This window comes from Mixophyes fleayi, chromosome 8, assembly GCF_038048845.1.
Source record: "Mixophyes fleayi isolate aMixFle1 chromosome 8, aMixFle1.hap1, whole genome shotgun sequence".
NCBI classification, from domain to species: Eukaryota; Metazoa; Chordata; class Amphibia; order Anura; family Limnodynastidae; genus Mixophyes; species Mixophyes fleayi.
In genome coordinates this window covers 78,915,670-78,934,394 of record NC_134409.1, presented here as the reverse complement: position 1 = coordinate 78,934,394, position 18,725 = coordinate 78,915,670, and the positions used below count along the sequence as shown (strand labels likewise).

The following is an 18,725-nucleotide window of genomic DNA, read 5'->3' as shown; positions in this document are numbered from 1 at the left end:
AATCTTTTGTAGCACCTTGTGATCTTAATCTTTTGCTGGAGGCTCTAGTATCAGAGTCAGTTTAAACCTTAAATGAGGTTTCACTTAAATGGCTCACATTAAAAGTACAATTCTTATTGGAAATCATATATGCTAGAAGAGAACTGAAAGCCTTATGGCGAGGGAACCACTTTAGAACATGTACACAGTACAATAGTGAACAAACCCTGCTTTCTTGCCTAAGGTAGTCTTGACATTTCATATCAATCAAGAAAAGAACTCGGATCATCTCTTTGTACTTCCTGAAGGTCCATGTCAAGGGCAAGCTTCATCCAAAGACAGTCTTAGACAATGTAATAACAGTGTAATGACTTTTTAAACATAAAAGTCCTTTTTTGTTAATTTAGACCTAGAAAACAAACTATTTGGCCCTTACTCTCTGGCATCTCTATTACACAACCCCAGCATTTCCTCTCCATTCAGGTGACAAATTATGTTTTATTCTGGGACACAAATCGTGCATGGCATGCGATTAATAAGAAATTGAACCGGGCTCCCAATATTAATAAAAATAATACCATATGGGGCAATCCCACTTTTGAACCTGGAATATCCAACAAGAATTTCCTAGAGTGGAGGGGTAATGGGATCTCCTCTATTAGAGATGTGTTCAATTCTGAAGGACCTTTATACTAATTTCAGCAACTATCTCAGAAACACTCATTAGATAACAAACAATTATACATGTATTTACAAGTTCGTAATTTCATCATGACTATTATTATTATCTTTAATTTATAAGGCGCCACAAAGGGTCTGCAGCGCCGTACATGACATATACAGAAAACAGTGACTCAAAACACAACATGAAACAGAAAATGAAGAACAAAAATATACACATACACACATGTTACATGGTAATGCCAATCAAATTATTTCTAAGACAATGAGTGAAAGTGATGGTAGAAAACAGCGAGAAGTAGGCCGAAGCTTAAGAAAACAGGGCTAGGGAAGCTGGCCAAGAAGTACAGAGGGTGATGAAATAGTAGAAGGAGCATACAAGGAAAGAGGGCCCTGCTCCTGAGAGCTTACATTCTAAAGGGAAGGGGGAGACACAAATAGGGTGGTACTAACTGGGGGAGAGAGCCGGGACAAGGGAGTTAGGAGGAGGACTGATAGACTTGAATAAAGAAATGAGACTTAAGGGCACGCTTGAAGCCTTTGAGAGTAGATGCTACCCTGATGGAACGTGGAAGATTGTTCCACAGCTGGGGAGCAGCCCGGGCAAAGTCCTGGAGACGAGAGTGAGAAGAGGTGATCAGTAATGTAGTGAGGTGGCTGTCAAAGGCAGAGCGGAGGGGGTGGCTAGGAGTGGAGGTAGAGATGAGATTGGAGATGTAGAGAGGGGTGGATTGATGAAGAGCTTTAAAGGTGAGGGTGAGGAGTTTAAACTTAATTCTGTAGGCCATGGGGAGCCAATGTAGTGACTGTTGGAGGGAGACAGATATAGAGCGGCGGGAGAGAAAAATGAGGCGGGCAGCAGCATTGAAGATAGACTTAAGAGGGTCAAGGTGAGAGTCAGGTAGGCCAGAGAGAAGACGGTTACAGTAGTCAAGGCGAGAGATTACAAGCGAGTGAACAAGGAATTTCGTAGCTTCTGTGGCGAGAAAGGGGCGTATCTTGGATATCTTCCGAAGGTGGAAGTAGCAGGATTTTGAGAGAGACAGAATGTGAGGCTTGAAGGAGAGGGAGGAATCAAGGATGACCCCAAGGCATCGGACTTGAGGACCAGAAACGAGGGTAGAGAGTTATTAACAGAAAAAGAGAGGGGGGAGGTGGGAGAGTCCTGGAAGGGGGAAAACGATAGGTTCACTCTCGGAGATATTGAGTTTAAGGAAGCACCGGGACATCCAAGACGAGATGGCCGAGAGACCGGAAGAAACACTAGATAGAAGGGAAGAGGAAAGGTCAGAGGATGAAAGATAAATATGGGTATAATCAGCATAGAGGTGGTACTGGAGGCCAAAGGAGCAGATGAGGACATCAAGGGAGGAGGTGTAGAGGGAGAAAAGCAGGGGGCCAAGAACGGACTGCTGGGAGTTGTCATGACGGATAGACTCAATCTTGGAGGTGAAGAGGGTACCAAAGTCGACAGCAGAGAGCGTTGGGGGGAGTGGGGGAGGGTTAGAAGAGGGAGTTGAAGGCGGCAAAAAGCCGACTGGGGTTAGAGGTTTGGAAAAAAATTAGAGCTTTAAAGGGGGGTTGTGTAGAGAGCGATAGGGCCGAACTGTAAGAGGCAAGCATGAACTTGAAGTGGAGGAAGTCAGCATGAGTGCGTGACTTTCTCCAGAACCGTTCTGCAGTGCAGGGCCATTTTTGAAGATAGCGGGTAAGTTTTGAGTGCCATTGTTGCAGCGGGGACCGACAAAGCTTGATGGTGACAGCTGGGGCAACAGAGTCAAGTGCAGTGATAAGAGTGCGATTGTAAAAGGAGGCAGCCTCATCGGGGCAAGAAAGAGTGGTGATGGGGGAGAGGAGCGAGCCCAGGGAGGAGGAGAAAGTGGTAGGATCAACAGTGTCAAGATAAGCCTGGTGAGAGTAACATTGGGGGGTGGGGGCGGTGAGAGGGGCGGAGAGATGCTAAAAGAGAGGAGATGGTGGTCCGAGAGAGGAAAAGGTGAACTAATGAGGTCAGAGACAGTACCGAGGTGTGAAAATAACAGATCTAGGGAGTGGTCACTGCAGTGGGAAGGAGAGGAGGTCCATTGAGAAACCAAGGGAGGAGGAGAGGGAGAGAAGTTTGGAGGTAGCAGGGTCTGAGGGATTGTCTATAGGGATATTAAAGTCCCCAAGGTGAGGGAGGGAAGGTCAGAGGAGAGAAAGTGAGGGAGCCAGGTGGAAAAGTGATCAAGAAATTGGGAGACAGGACAGGGAGGACGGTATATAACCGCAACACGGAGGTGGACTGGGTGGAATAGGCGGATAGAGTGTACCTCAAAAGGAGGAAAAAGAGAGGGAGGGTTAAGGGGGAAGAAACCGAAAAGAAAAGCAGGAGGAAAGAAGTATGCCAATGCCACCACCCTGCCGGTCCCCAGGTCTGGGTGTGTGGGAGAAGTACAAGCTCCCGAAAGAGAGAACAGCAGGAGAGGTAGTGTCCTCCGGGGATAGCCAGGTTTCAGTGATGGCAAGCAGGTTGAAGGATCTAGAGAAAAAGAGATCATGGATAGAGATCAATTTGTTACAGACTGACCTGGCATTCCAGAGACCACAGGATAGTGGAAAAGAGTAAGAGGATTAGATTGTAGGGGTTGCTCAACTGCAAGGGTGAGTAAGATATGGAGCGAGGGGCATGACAGGGAGAGAGGGTTGGAATTGGACGAGAAGCAGAATTAAGAGGGAACTTGTCAGCAGACAGGTGACAAGGGGCAGGGGAGCAAGAGTTGGGGGAGGAGTGAATATGGGGCAGACAAGTGGGTTGATGAGTGGGAGAGGCAGAAGATAGGAGTGACATGAGGGAATAGATTACATGAGGGGAAAGAGAGTGAGGTGGTAGGTAGGAGCAGACTGACGCTGAAGAGAAGAGCAGCGAAGGGGACAAGAGGAAAAGGGTGTGAGTGGGGAAAAGGAGGAGAGAGGGAAATATGGTGAAGGAGGCAGCGAGTCAGATCAGGGGCACAGAAGAGAAGAGAGGATTGAAATTGGGAGGGGGATGGGGAGAGAGAGGGGGAAGTGAGGAGGAGGAGGAAGAATATGGAAAGGTTGGACAAGGGAAGCAGGGGGATAATGGGAGAGGACAGAAGTAAGAGAGGAGCAAATCATCATAAAGCTAGAGAAGGTGTGGAATAGACAGTTGAAAGTAATACGGAAACCAAGGACGGTAAGGCCTTACAAGTGGAGTGAGGAAATAGTGAGAGCAGGAAAGGTGATTAAAGTGACAGGGTGCAGCGGTAGAAGGAGAGAAAAGAGGAAGAAAAGATTTAAAGTATGAGCCAGGGAATAGGAAGCAGTAAGGACAGTAGAGAAACCAGATGGGTGTGTTTAGAGAAACAGTTAGATTAGACAGTGACATTGGGCATGATTGGAAGGCAATTGTGTAACAAAAGGCATAATACAGGGTGCACTGAGCTGGTTATGTAAGTCCACAGTGTCGAAGTCGTATAATTGGATGAACGAAAGTATATTGGTTAATATTGTTGTACCGTGCGATTGCGATCAGTACGCCACGTAACACGTGGCCGGGCGTGATCGCATTATAAAATACACATGCATACACTCGCACTCACATTCATTTATTTATATATTACATATTTATAAAAGTTCCATTCCACAGTGGTTTATAAGCAGATGGTATTTGGTTAATAGTTATATATATTAAGGCTATATGTACACGTTAGTGATATTCAAGGTTCAAGTTACAGGAAACATGTCATGTTTATTATCATTTTAATCCCCTATTTATCCGCAGTTGTCAGGTTCATTCGCTGAAGGGATCGCACATTGCATACTCTAGTTAGCGATGTTAGGGAATAAATGTTTAAAATTATACGGACTGTGTATTGTAAATAGACTAGTTTAAACTGGTTTCTGGGCGGGAGAATCAGAGTCATCATCTGGAGAGCAGACCCCCACACTTGGAGGGGGTTGATTGAACTGGCCTATGACCTGCATTACACTGGACTCTCCTGAAGCCTGGACCTATAGAAGCAAGCCACATCATCTGTATTGTTTTCTCTGTAACACTGAATGTATATATACAGCTCTGCTGGGACCAGCTAAGACAGTCATCTCTGACCACAGTCTTCTGGACTGAAGGACTGTTCTAGCTGGATCCAGCAGAGGGCGCAGCAGAGCACAGCGTATGTATGTATTATTTGGTATCGGCTGTACTGTATTATAATTATGTATTGAACTGCCAAAACTTTTGGCTTTGCTAAATAAATTGTTTGTGCTTTGGAACCACAAGAAATCGCTTAGACAATGCTTATTGGAAAACGATAAAATTACTTTGATAACAGGACAAGTGGGAGCCATATAAAAATTCAAGCTAAGTGGGGCAACAGTACTGCACTTGAATCAATGTGTGATATATTGCTTGTACTAATATAGAGCAGAGTAATATGCCATTACTCTTCCAGTGGTTTATTTATGTCTGCCAATATCACATCAATGCCTAGAGGTGCTCAATGACACCCTTGAAAACGCTGTTCTTTCCTTACCATTCCCTTCTGATCAATATATGTCAATCTTTTCAGTTTATTATCCATAATTTTGTCTTTATAATGAATGACGTTTTTTGATTACCACATCTACAAGGATATAACCATTATTATGTCATCATGCTATTGTACTACATTCATTTGTATTTTCACTCTGGCGATACGAGGCACGAATGAAGCTACATCAATTAACCTATCAGGAATGGAAGACACCACTCCCACTCCATCTGTGATTGGCTTAATCAATACACCATAACCAATCACAGCTGACTGTGGACTTTATATACATGCACAGTAATCAGAACAGTCCACTGCACACAAGCCTTGAGAAAGTCACTTCAGGTGGCGATACGCGTTGGGTATCGATACCACTTCCGGGATTGTCACTTCCGGCACAATCGCGCGCCTTCCAGACTGGAACACGTGCCTGCTCACAACAAACAACCTTCTCATATATAGTGCTCCAACAGTGCCCGAACCACGTCTCGACTCATCTCGACACACGGAAAAGCTGTGTCAGTTTGGAGGGATCAACCGAAAGTATCATATTTCAACCCTACACTATACTGACTTTATTGACTGCTATTTCTTCTCCTTGGACACACAGTTGTCAGATCACTGTTTTTCCCCTCCATCTAGACATCATTGGACTATTTGCCACAGGATTTACGATTGTATTTTCCCGATCCTGTTTTTATGCTATGTGTTGTGTATATATTGATTTTTGTTAATAAATAGGTTTACATTTTACATTTCATAATCCATTACATGTTCATCACAGTACAAGCAATATAGCACACGTTGATTCAAGCGCAGAACTTTTTCCTTATCCTTTTATGGGGATGGACTCCCCTTTTGCCTCTAGCAGTTGAATCAATTAATACACTTCAGTCCTAGTAGTGCGCACCATTTCTTTTTAGTGGAGCAACAGTGCGGTTTAAAGGTGAGAATACAAGCAGCATAAGTGGGGTCGACAAATCCTAATAAAACTGCAGCAGCCAAAAATAAGTGTAAGAAACAGATCAGCAGGGAGTGTTCAGGCAGCTAACAATGCAGGTGGTGAAGGATATCAGAACTCACAGCTGATTGTGGAATGTTGCCCTCATGCTTTGCAGGTAAAAGGTTCCCCTCCTGTTCATCTCTTGTAGATCTCTTACTATACTAACTAAATATGTTAATACACTTGTAAAAATCCTCACTTTGAAGAATCCTCACTAGCTAACAGCCTTACAGGCTTAAACAGCCTTAGACTGCTGTTTAAATAGGTTCAAATAGCCATGTGACCACTTTCATGAATTAACCCCCACTAATCTCCCACACTACAAACAAAGTAATAACATTCTTAAACAAGCAAATAGAGGGTAACTATACCATATAACAAAAAAGACAAGATAACACATATGATCCTTTACCGATAGCTTGTGCAGTGGCTGAGTGAGATATTTACCATATAAGACTATGACACTTAATAAAACCAGATGGCCAGATTCAGATAAACTATAAAGTTTATTACATTTCCTCAGGACTAACAAATTTAGAAATCAATATTTATACCAGGACCTCCTATATTGTGACAATAGACTCTGGAAGCACACACTCCAAAACTGGAGTCACGATATCCCCTCTTTAACCAACCTAGATAGTTTACTGAAGTATTTAATGACAGCGAAACTGCAAGAGGTACATGTCAAAGTCTTACACTGAGCTTATATATCACAAGAGAAAGCATTTAATATCAAAAAGGAGAATGGTTTATGCCTGAAATGTAAGCAAACCCAGCTACATTTTATCATAATTTTTGGGAGTGTAGAAAAATATCTTGATTTTGGAATAAAATATTAGCTTCCCTGACTTCTGTTTTTTTAAAGTTACACTACGTGGGGTTCCCATTCCACTACTATTTTGTAATTTTGACACTTGGAAAGATAGTTTGTCTTCTGTTAATTTTATACCAACTGTAATATTGACAGCGGCAAAAAAAAAGCAATTCTGCGCAACTGGACTTCCTCTACTCCTCCATTCCTAAAAGATGTACAATTGGAATTGCTAGAACTCCTCTTCTATGATAGATGTGCAGCATTCCCAGACGTAGAGAAAGGGGTACTTAAATTTTATTCCAAATGGAGTTCCTATGTGGTGTCGCTGTCAAAATCCCAGCAGGATGACATTCTCAAAGTATTTGAATCCACTAAGTGGTCCTTGTATAGATGCAGGGCCGGATTTACCGCTAGGCAACCTAGGCACCTGCCTAGGGCCTAGCGGCTCTCGGAGGGCCCAGCTGGGGGGGACAGGATCAATTTAAAAAAAAAATTGTAAAAAAAAAATTTGGCCCCTCCCCCGACTCGCGGCACCCCCCGCGACTTGTGCGGGGGGGTGCCGCGAGTCGGGGGAGGGGGGGGTCGGGTGCCGCGAATCAGGAGAGGGGGGGTCGGGTGCCGCGAGTCGGGTCACGGCAGCCTCTTCTCCTCTCAATGTCTCAGTGATAGAGAGAGGAGGAGAGGCTGCCGGGACCCGACGAGCGATCACGTGACTCTTTCTTTTTTTTTTTTTTTTTTTACATCTGGACTGACCGAGGAGGAGCAGCGCGCAATAGAAAGGTAAGTAAAACAAGGGACAGAAGTGGTGATGGTGAAGGGGCACAGAAGTGGTGATGGTGAAGGGGCACAGAAGTGGTGATGGTGAAGGGGCACAGAAGTGGTGATGGTGAAGGGGCACAGAAGTGGTGATGGTGAAGGGGCACAGAGGTGGTGAAGGGCACAGAGATGGTGATTGGCACAGAAGTGGTGATGGTGATTGGCACAGAAGTGGTGATGGTGAAGGGCACAGAGGTGGTGATGGGCACAGAGGTGGTGATGGTGAAGGGCACAGAGATGGTGATTGGCACAGAAGTGGTGATGGTGATTGGCACAGAAGTGGTGATGGGCACAGAGGTGGTGATGGTGAAGGGCACAGAGGTGGTGATGGTGAAGGGCACAGAGGTGGTAATGGGCACAGAGGTGGTGATGGTGATTGGCACAGAGGTGGTGATGGTGAAGGGCACAGAGGTGGTGCTGGTGAAGGGCACAGAGGTGGTGATGGTGATTGGCACAGAAGTGGTGATGGTGAAGGGCACAGAGGTGGTAATGGGCACAGAGGTGGTGATGGTGATTGGCACAGAGGTGGTGATGGTGAAGGGCACCGAGGTGGTGATGGTGAAGAGGCACAGAGGTGGTGATGGGCACAGAGGTGGTGATGGTGAAGAGGCACAGAGGTGGTGATGGTGATTGGCACAGAAGTGGTGATGGTGAAGGGCACAGAGGTGGTAATGGGCACAGAGGTGGTGATGGTGATTGGCACAGTGGTGGTGATGGTGATTGGCACAGAGGTGGTGATGGTGATGGGCACAGAGGTGATGGTGAAAGGGCACATGTGATATTGTGAAGGGGCAAAAGTGACAATGAAGGGGCACAGTGTGATGATAGAGGGACAAAAGTGACAAGAGCACATACTTGGATTTATGCGTATTATTTTTGCAAACACCTTAAGTAAGTATTTCTGCCCTGACTTCAATATTTATTATGTTGTTTTGACCCAACTACTTAAAAAACAGGACTGCTTGGTAATTATTTAGGGGTGCCTTTTTCTGCAGCAGGGTGGCCTTGCTCTTTTCACATGTTAGGTACGCCCCCAAAGATGCAAGCCACGCCCTCACCTCCTTTGGCGGCGTGCCGCCGCGCAGCGGCGGCACATGCTTTCATATCTACTTAACTATAGGGGTATATGGTAGGCATGCAGTGGCACATGCTTTCATATCTACTTAACTATAAGGGTATATGGTAGGCATACGGCAGCACATGCTTTCACTTCTACGTAACTATAGGGGTATATGGTAGGCTGCAAAAATATAGTGCTATGGATTGTTTCAGGGAGGGGGCCCAAAAACAGTATCCTGCCTAGGGCCCTATGAGGTCTAAATCCGGCTCTGTATAGATGCCAAGGCTCGAATGATTAATGGATCTGGCTGGCTATTTTCTTTGGTTCCTCATGTATAGTTTGATGTAATGTACTATTACTGATAACTCAACATAAATGATATTACCTGCCCACCCCTCCCACCTCTACCTCCTCCCCCTCCGCCAACACCCAATACACTGTATAAAAAATACAATACAAAGTACAAAAAGGAGGATTTATGTACTTATGTTAAATCTCTTTCTCTGAATCCATCTGGAGAACACTGCTACCATGGGGTTGTATGTGGGGAGTTCGGGAGAAGGCACTTAACAAGTTAATAAATTTGTTTATACTTGCTGACTGAACTCCTCCCCTCTGCAACCCCTTCTACCCTCAGTGTAATACAAAATCCTCAAGGAAGGAAAGTCAAACAACCAAGACCAATAAGTAGAAGAGCAGAAGGGAGGGAACGCAGAACAGAATCTCCAGATTTAATTGAACTCTATAAAGCCTCTGTTATGACTCCCCAGGCCCTCTGTCAGAGTAACTAGATAGATAGATATGTAGATAGATAGATAGGTAAATAGATAGTTAGTTAGGGATAGGTAGGCAGGCAGATTGGTAGGTATTAGATAGCCACTTGGGTGTTTAGATAGGTAGTTAGTTTAGTTCTTAGATAGATTAGATAAGATAGTTTAGGTAAATTAGATAGGCAGATAGATTAGCTAAATCTTAGATAGGGTCAGTTAGGTCTGTTCTGTGTCAGAATCTGCCCTCAATCATGCTGTTTTTTCCTTTGTAGTGCCTCACCTGGCCAGCCTGTTTCTCTGAGCCTACTCACCTGGCTTCCTCATTATCACTTGCAGCCTATTGGTTCTGCTCTCCTTAAATAGCCGGCTAATCCTCTGCAGGATTGCTGGTAATACGTTTACCATAGTGTTCTGCTCCCTTGTGTTTTCCCTGTTACCTGTTCCTGTTGTTTCCTGACGGCTTAAGGTATCCCCGTGTACCAGTCTGTTTCCGTTCCTGACTACTCTTCATTGTATTTCCCTGTGTACCGACTCGGCTCTGCTTTGACTCTTCTCCTGTGTTGTTATCCCGTGTACCAGACCCGATTCTGTTCCTGACTATTCTACTATCTACTCACCAGTTCCAGTCAGCTATCTCCTGGACCCCTGTAAAGTCGTGCTCCCAGGCATGGCTCCGGTGTGATCTGCAGCTCCTCTGCTCATCCTAACCTTATACGGAGACACAGCCCCTGCAGCATCTTTGCGCTCAGATTTCTACAATCTTCCTCTGGCTCCGGACTCAACCTTTCCACAGGTACTTTTGACTGTTTATATATATCACTGTGTGCCTGTAATTGTAGTTACCCCTGGCAACCGCCTAAGAACCGTTTTCCCTAAATTTTTGGACTCTCACCGGTACTGTGGGTTGCAATTACCCCTGGCAACTGCCTAAGAACTGTTACCCCTAAATCTCCGGACTCTCACCGGTACTGCCTATGTTCAGTTTCATATCTTTACCTATCACTGCAAGTTCCGTTCCTTTCCGGACAAGCACCGGTACAGAAGTTGCTGTGTAGCAGAGGATTTCTCTATCAGCTGTTCCTATATTTATTCAAGTGGCCACAAGTGATATATCGGTCTTGACACAATCCATTCGGTGTCTCACCTGACACCCTCCTGCACTTCCTACTCTACGGCCTCGGTAACTCTATTCCTGGGTTCTCCCCAGCCAGTGCACATCTCACGACCCTCTGTTTGTCTGCAGCCAAGTCTGTCCCCACCACTAGGGGCAACAGTGAACACCAGACTTTCGGAGCAGACTCCGGGGTTTTGCTGTACTGGCTGTAGGGGTTCCTAACAGCCTCATAGATTGAATAAGGGAACTGTCTGCAACAGCCCTGACATTATGCAAAGGAAAATTAGGTATACCGTCAAGTGACCCCTGGCCTGATATTTTACACCGAGGTGCTAATCAATTAACTCCACTCCACGTGGAAACCACACTTCTGCTGAACCCAAGCCAGTAAGGAAGTTGTTAGTGAAGAAGGACATAGTGTCTGGCCTCCTCCTGGAGCCGTGGGAGGAAATGTGGAGGTGTGAACCGAACCCTAAGAGAGAGGGGACACACATCTCGGCCATCCACAAACCTCTGTATTTATAACGCAAGTCCAAGACGAGGAGCAGAAAGCGGAACTGTCAGGAACAGATCCGGAGACTCACCTGTCTTCTGTGAAAAGTGAGGACCAGAAATGTGTGAAGATGTGTGAAGGACTAACGCTCACACCTCCTCACAGAGGCCCTGCATGCCCTGTGGCACTGTGGTAGGCATATGCTTCCTGGCCTACCCAAAGGGTGGCCACTAATCTGGATGAGAATCTCTGTAACAGTCAGAAGCCAGCCATAACGATCCTGATCAAGAAGGGTAGCCGAGGATACTCCCGGCTGGAAGGGGGACTCCAAGGTAAAATGACTGTGCTAAGTCAAACGAACTATCCACCCCAGACACAGCATGACTAGAGTCCTGACCCAATGGGCCCAATTTGAAGTCATCAGAATTCTAAGCAGGGCCTGCTTTATAGACCGTCCGGATATTCGGGAGAATCTGCATAGTGGAGGGAATGGTTCTCCCCTTCAGGACTTACACTGCATGGCTAAGACGGCCACCTCAACAATAGAAACTCTGGTCCTGAACAGAATCCAGGTCCTGGTGACAATGCCAAGGCTACCAGAGATGAACACTGGGTAAATCCACAGTAATAACACAAATGGGTACGTACACTGGCGCTTCCGTCTTAGACTCACAGAGAACCTCTAAGAAAGAGGAATGTGTCTCCTCAACCCTCTCCTCATGCGAGGTACATAAAAGAAGAAACAAAGAAAAAACATGGCATAATAACGTACAACATCATATAAAGTCCACCACCATTATGGGGTATATGGTAATCCTCAGAAATAGGTGATGTCAATGAAAACTTCCAATAAGCACCCGTGGTTATTTCTTCAATTCTCTCCCCCTTAGGGTATATGCTTACATAACAGAAGATCAATATGAGCCTGTAGGGTTGTGCTCTGCTCCCTTAACAGTATTGCAGTATGTGTTCTCTCTCACTCCACTCCACCATGTGGACATAAAAAGAAGAAGAAGCAAAGCAACCACAATGGTGCATTATCTCAAAGCACATTTATTTTCAATAAAAAACATTCCGAATGATTAGAGTCAATAATATGGACCCGTACCAAGTGTCAAACATTAAAACGCATGTATATGAATATTCACTGCTGCAGCTCAGTTCCAACTATAAACAGCACTGTCACCTTTGCACACGATAACCGGGTCACCAGCCGTCAACGCGTTTCAACCCACAGTCCCGGGTCTTTCTCAAGGCATGACTCTCGCAATCCAAGTCCCAGTTTAAATACTCTTCATTCCCCGCTGATCACGCAGAGGCGCTGACGGAGCCTTCACAGCGTGTCTCGCTCAACGAACACGCCCCCCTCCAAAACGAGGTCTGGATGAAGATAATTTTATGCATCCCAGACATCTGAACAACACACTGTTCAGATGGAGTTCACATAGTCTGTCAGTTCTTCATTTCAGACTGGGATCTAATGCGTGAGATCTCTTTCAACAGCGGGCATCGTAGCATATTAAAAAACGAAGTCACAGATATAAAGAAATGGAAATGTACAGAGTGTTATAATCATTCTGTTAAAAAGCAAAAACCACCTGCACATAAATATAGATATGAAAAATATAAGAAAACATATAAAAACAATGATAAAACGGGCAATGTAAAAACATATATAAATATAAAAGCAACATAGGTTAGATGATAAATGGTGATCTACACATTGCGTGAACCTGAACCCCCAATCACATGTAATTAGTCTCAACCAAGTGAGGCTATTTGATCAAAGTGCAGTGCAAATAAATAACAATATTCAAATTGCAATAGATGCAGAAGCACCCATGATGAATACATACTGTGCAGGAGGCTCGCCACAAGGCAATTTTAATGCAACCTATTCCATGAGACATAAGATGCTGTTCATAACTAATAAGGTGTCATGAAACAACCCCTGGGTGTGCAATATTGTTATTTATTTGCACTGCACTTTGATCAAATAGCCTCACTTGGTTGAGACTAATTACATGTGATTGGGGGTTCAGGTTCACGCAATGTGTAGATCACCATTTATCATCTAACCTATGTTGCTTTTATATTTATATATGTTTTTACATTGCCCATTTTATCATTGTTTTTATATGTTTTCTTATATTTTTCATATCTATATTTATGTGCAGGTGGTTTTTGCTTTTTAACAGAATGATTATAACACTCTGTACATTTCCATTTCTTTATATCTGTGACTTCGTTTTTTAATATGCTACGATGCCCGCTGTTGAAAGAGATCTCACGCATTAGATCCCAGTCTGAAATGAAGAACTGACAGACTATGTGAACTCCATCTGAACAGTGTGTTGTTCAGATGTCTGGGATGCATAAAATTATCTTCATCCAGACCTCGTTTTGGAGGGGGGCGTGTTCGTTGAGCGAGACACGCTGTGAAGGCTCCGCCAGCGCCTCTGCGTGATCAGCGGGGAATGAAGAGTATTTAAACTGGGACTTGGATTGCAAGAGTCATGCCTTGAGAAAGACCCGGGACTGTGGGTTGAAACGCGTTGACGGCTGGTGACCCGGTTATCGTGTGCAAAGGTGACAGTGCTGTTTATAGTTGGAACTGAGCTGCAGCAGTGAATATTCATATACATGCGTTTTAATGTTTGACACTTGGTATGGGTCCATATTATTGACTCTAATCATTCGGAATGTTTTTTATTGAAAATAAATGTGCTTTGAGATAATGCACCATTGTGGTTGCTTTGCTTCTTCTTCTTTTTATGTCCACATGGTGGAGTGGAGTGAGAGAGAACACATATTGCAATACTGTTAAGGGAGCAGAGCACAACCCTACAGGCTCATATTGATCTTCTGTTATGTAAGCATATACCCTAAGGGGGAGAGAATTGAAGAAATAACCACGGGTGCTTATTGGAAGTTTTCATTGACATCACCTATTTCTGAGGATTACCATATACCCCATAATGGTGGTGGACTTTATATGATGTTGTACGTTATTATGCCATGTTTTTTCTTTGTTTCTTCTTTTATTATGTACCTCGCATGAGGAGAGGGTTGAGGAGACACATTCCTCTTTCTTAGAGGTTCTCCGTGAGTCTAAGACGGAAGCGCCAGTGTACGTACCTATTTGTGTTATTACTGTGTATTTATTGTTGAGTTTTTGGTGGAAACTCTGGGGTGGGCACACGGCAGCATACCTTAGTGAAGCACCCATAAGGTCTGTTCTACTACATTTACTGGGTAAATCCACTGACCGGAATAGCCTTTGAAGATCTGGGAAGATATGATCCCTATCCCGGCAAAAACGTTGCGACAGAAGTTCACCCAATAGACTAAGTTGTAATTGAATGCCCTCATGCATGCCTGGTCCCACCCTGACCGCTGATATATGCCATGACCCTGGCACACTAAGACTAACGAAGGACTGGAACTCTTGAAGAATGACTGAGCCACTTGCTGGAACAGTAACATGACCCTTTGGTCCAATCCATGTCTGTAGAACCCTCTCCAAGATCAGGTACCTAAGTCAGATACAGAGCTCCTCCTTAGACAAAGGACACTGCTCTCCAGCCCATAGGCCAGCATCAGTGTCAACATGTAACCAGGACCCGTAAGGCACTGTCTGTCAAGAGATGGTCCCGTATGGGGCACTCATTTAAGTAGGGCCTCCTCTTGATAAGAGTTTGATAAAATAAATAACAATATTCAAATTGCAATAGATGCAGAAGCACCCATGATGAATACATACTGTGCAGGAGGCTCGCCACAAGGCAATTTTAATGCAACCTATTCCATGAGACATAAGATGCTGTTCATAACTAATAAGGTGTCATGAAACAACCCCTGGGTGTGCAATATTGTTATTTATTTGCACTGCACTTTGATCAAATAGCCTCACTTGGTTGAGACTAATTACATGTGATTGGGGGTTCAGGTTCACGCAATGTGTAGATCACCATTTATCATCTAACCTATGTTGCTTTTATATTTATATATGTTTTTACATTGCCCATTTTATCATTGTTTTTATATGTTTTCTTATATTTTTCATATCTATATTTATGTGCAGGTGGTTTTTGCTTTTTAACAGAATGATTATAACACTCTGTACATTTCCATTTCTTTATATCTGTGACTTCGTTTTTTAATATGCTACGATGCCCGCTGTTGAAAGAGATCTCACGCATTAGATCCCAGTCTGAAATGAAGAACTGACAGACTATGTGAACTCCATCTGAACAGTGTGTTGTTCAGATGTCTGGGATGCATAAAATTATCTTCATCCAGACCTCGTTTTGGAGGGGGGCGTGTTCGTTGAGCGAGACACGCTGTGAAGGCTCCGCCAGCGCCTCTGCGTGATCAGCGGGGAATGAAGAGTATTTAAACTGGGACTTGGATTGCAAGAGTCATGCCTTGAGAAAGACCCGGGACTGTGGGTTGAAACGCGTTGACGGCTGGTGACCCGGTTATCGTGTGCAAAGGTGACAGTGCTGTTTATAGTTGGAACTGAGCTGCAGCAGTGAATATTCATATACATGCGTTTTAATGTTTGACACTTGGTATGGGTCCATATTATTGACTCTAATCATTCGGAATGTTTTTTATTGAAAATAAATGTGCTTTGAGATAATGCACCATTGTGGTTGCTTTGCTTCTTCTTCTTTTTATGTCCACATGGTGGAGTGGAGTGAGAGAGAACACATATTGCAATACTGTTAAGGGAGCAGAGCACAACCCTACAGGCTCATATTGATCTTCTGTTATGTAAGCATATACCCTAAGGGGGAGAGAATTGAAGAAATAACCACGGGTGCTTATTGGAAGTTTTCATTGACATCACCTATTTCTGAGGATTACCATATACCCCATAATGGTGGTGGACTTTATATGATGTTGTACGTTATTATGCCATGTTTTTTCTTTGTTTCTTCTTTTATTATGTACCTCGCATGAGGAGAGGGTTGAGGAGACACATTCCTCTTTCTTAGAGGTTCTCCGTGAGTCTAAGACGGAAGCGCCAGTGTACGTACCTATTTGTGTTATTACTGTGTATTTATTGTTGAGTTTTTGGTGGAAACTCTGGGGTGGGCACACGGCAGCATACCTTAGTGAAGCACCCATAAGGTCTGTTCTACTACATTTACTGGGTAAATCCACTGACCGGAATAGCCTTTGAAGATCTGGGAAGATATGATCCCTATCCCGGCAAAAACGTTGCGACAGAAGTTCACCCAATAGACTAAGTTGTAATTGAATGCCCTCATGCATGCCTGGTCCCACCCTGACCGCTGATATATGCCATGACCCTGGCACACTAAGACTAACGAAGGACTGGAACTCTTGAAGAATGACTGAGCCACTTGCTGGAACAGTAACATGACCCTTTGGTCCAATCCATGTCTGTAGAACCCTCTCCAAGATCAGGTACCTAAGTCAGATACAGAGCTCCTCCTTAGACAAAGGACACTGCTCTCCAGCCCATAGGCCAGCATCAGTGTCAACATGTAACCAGGACCCGTAAGGCACTGTCTGTCAAGAGATGGTCCCGTATGGGGCACTCATTTAAGTAGGGCCTCCTCTTGATAAGAGTTTGATATCTTAGCATCTAGAAAGCCAATCCTTTGCGTACGCGATCCCCCTGAAGGAGTATTATGTAACCTCCCTTCAGAGAGAATCACGATGTAGGATACAATTCCCTAGGAAACCTCCTGTTTGTGAAGTATTAGAGGACAATGCAGAGAAACTCAGCCTGTCCACCAGAAGACAATCCAGCTAAAGACAGTGGCCTTGGTATCCAGAACAATTTACAGAAGAACAATCTCGGTGAGGGAACCAACTGGAATGGAGGGAGATAAAACTATCACTCCTGTAGACACATATCCTGAAGCCCGGGTAGGAAGCGGTTATGGCATGCAGGTTGAACCTGCCTTGATAGTGTCATCCAGTGCTGACGAAGACCAGACCCCTCAAGGCTACCACATCCATGGTCTCTACGACCCTTGCTCACATGAAAGGCCAGACTTAAGAAGCAAGGGCTCTGGCGTAAACGGGGAAGAGGTCGAAAAGCCATCCAGATGGAGCCGTAATGTTGTAGGCATCTTTCCTAATGCTTGGAGCCAGGTAACTCCTGTTGTTCATGCCTGTTCTCACCTACCGGTACAGACCGCTCTTAGAAGTGATCCATTGTAAGAAGTGGAGTACTAGTCCTGGGAGTACTGCCATGCCCGTTCAGTACCTGCAAAAGTCAGAGCAAGCTCTTCTACCCTTTCCATATACTACCAGTCCTGTTTCTATACTGCTCCAAGATAAGGGAATATAAGATATCAATGAAAGAACAGAGACCACAGTAGATCTTAACCCGGTTCGAGAAGAGAGAGTGTGGGACTGACCAACCTATCTAGCTAGGGAAGTTGATCTGTTGTGGGATCCCGAGTAGTAGAGTCGGTACAGAGTCAAATAGGATCCAACCCAAGCTCTTGACAGCCTTTGGGTGACTCCTATGATAAAGAGCATCAGCCGCCCCAGGAATATTAAATGGCCGAAGGGGCTGCTTCTGGACTACTGATCCTTTGTCAAGGCCCCGGAGGGGCTGGATGTCAAATTCTCTCTCTGAGCCAGAGTTTGTTCACAATATCAATAAGGAGGAGAATACTCGTCTCCTGTGGGCTACCATTTAATGTATGTCAGTTTCCAGTCCTATGGCCCTCAACCGTTTACAGACAAAGAAATGAGATTGCGTTCTGCGTCGCCCCAAATCTCCGACAGTGGTAAGCCGCGTTTCCCCAATGCCTGGTACCTGCTCTCCCCGCTTGTCAGTGCACATCTCCATTGCTCTGATGACCCAGCAATGAGTCAGGGCCAAGTTGTGCTTATGTGGCGGATTAGACATGTCTACCGAAAGCACCGGATTTCAGTAGTACAATACTTCAACGCAGCAGGGGATAAGAGTCATAGTGTCTAGAGTTTTTATGTTTTATGTTGTGTTTCTAATTAGGTAAGAACCTAGACTTGGTGGCCTGCCACAACCAGATCCACACACTTTTGTACCAGAATCCTCCATACTTTTCTTCTTAACAAACTTTTTGTTGATAACAGAATTCAAGGACAAGCCCTGTGACAGGATGGACTGCTTATGCCACCCTGTCTGTGGTTGTTGGGAAACATCTGGTCTTTACTTTACTTATCCCAAATACACCCTCTCAACGCAGTAGGAGGAGCTTACAAATGTTGCCACAACATGGACTCCGTTACCGACATCCAGAACAGTGTTTCTTCTGGATAACTGACGCTGCGAGTGTACCCAGTTACTGGTGTCCCTGGGCTGGTACTCCTGACCTCTTCCTATGGATCAGGGTTAATGTGGATGGATCCCCCTGGCCTATCACACTGGCCAGAGCTGCTGGGTAGCGGGCAGAGTGGTAGTACTGGATGCTGGGTCCAAACCG

The 18,725-nt window shown here is 44.7% G+C and overlaps 1 protein-coding gene and 1 non-coding gene across 2 annotated transcripts in view; both read right to left on the bottom strand.

Annotated features, from left to right (window-relative positions):
- L3MBTL2 (L3MBTL histone methyl-lysine binding protein 2) overlaps nucleotides 1–18,725 on the bottom strand; it is a 342,206-nt gene that overhangs the window by 239,486 nt on the left and 83,995 nt on the right.
- On the bottom strand, nucleotides 17,471–17,655 carry LOC142100491 (U2 spliceosomal RNA). Its single transcript, XR_012678797.1, has one exon. It is a non-coding gene; the product is annotated as a U2 spliceosomal RNA (small nuclear RNA).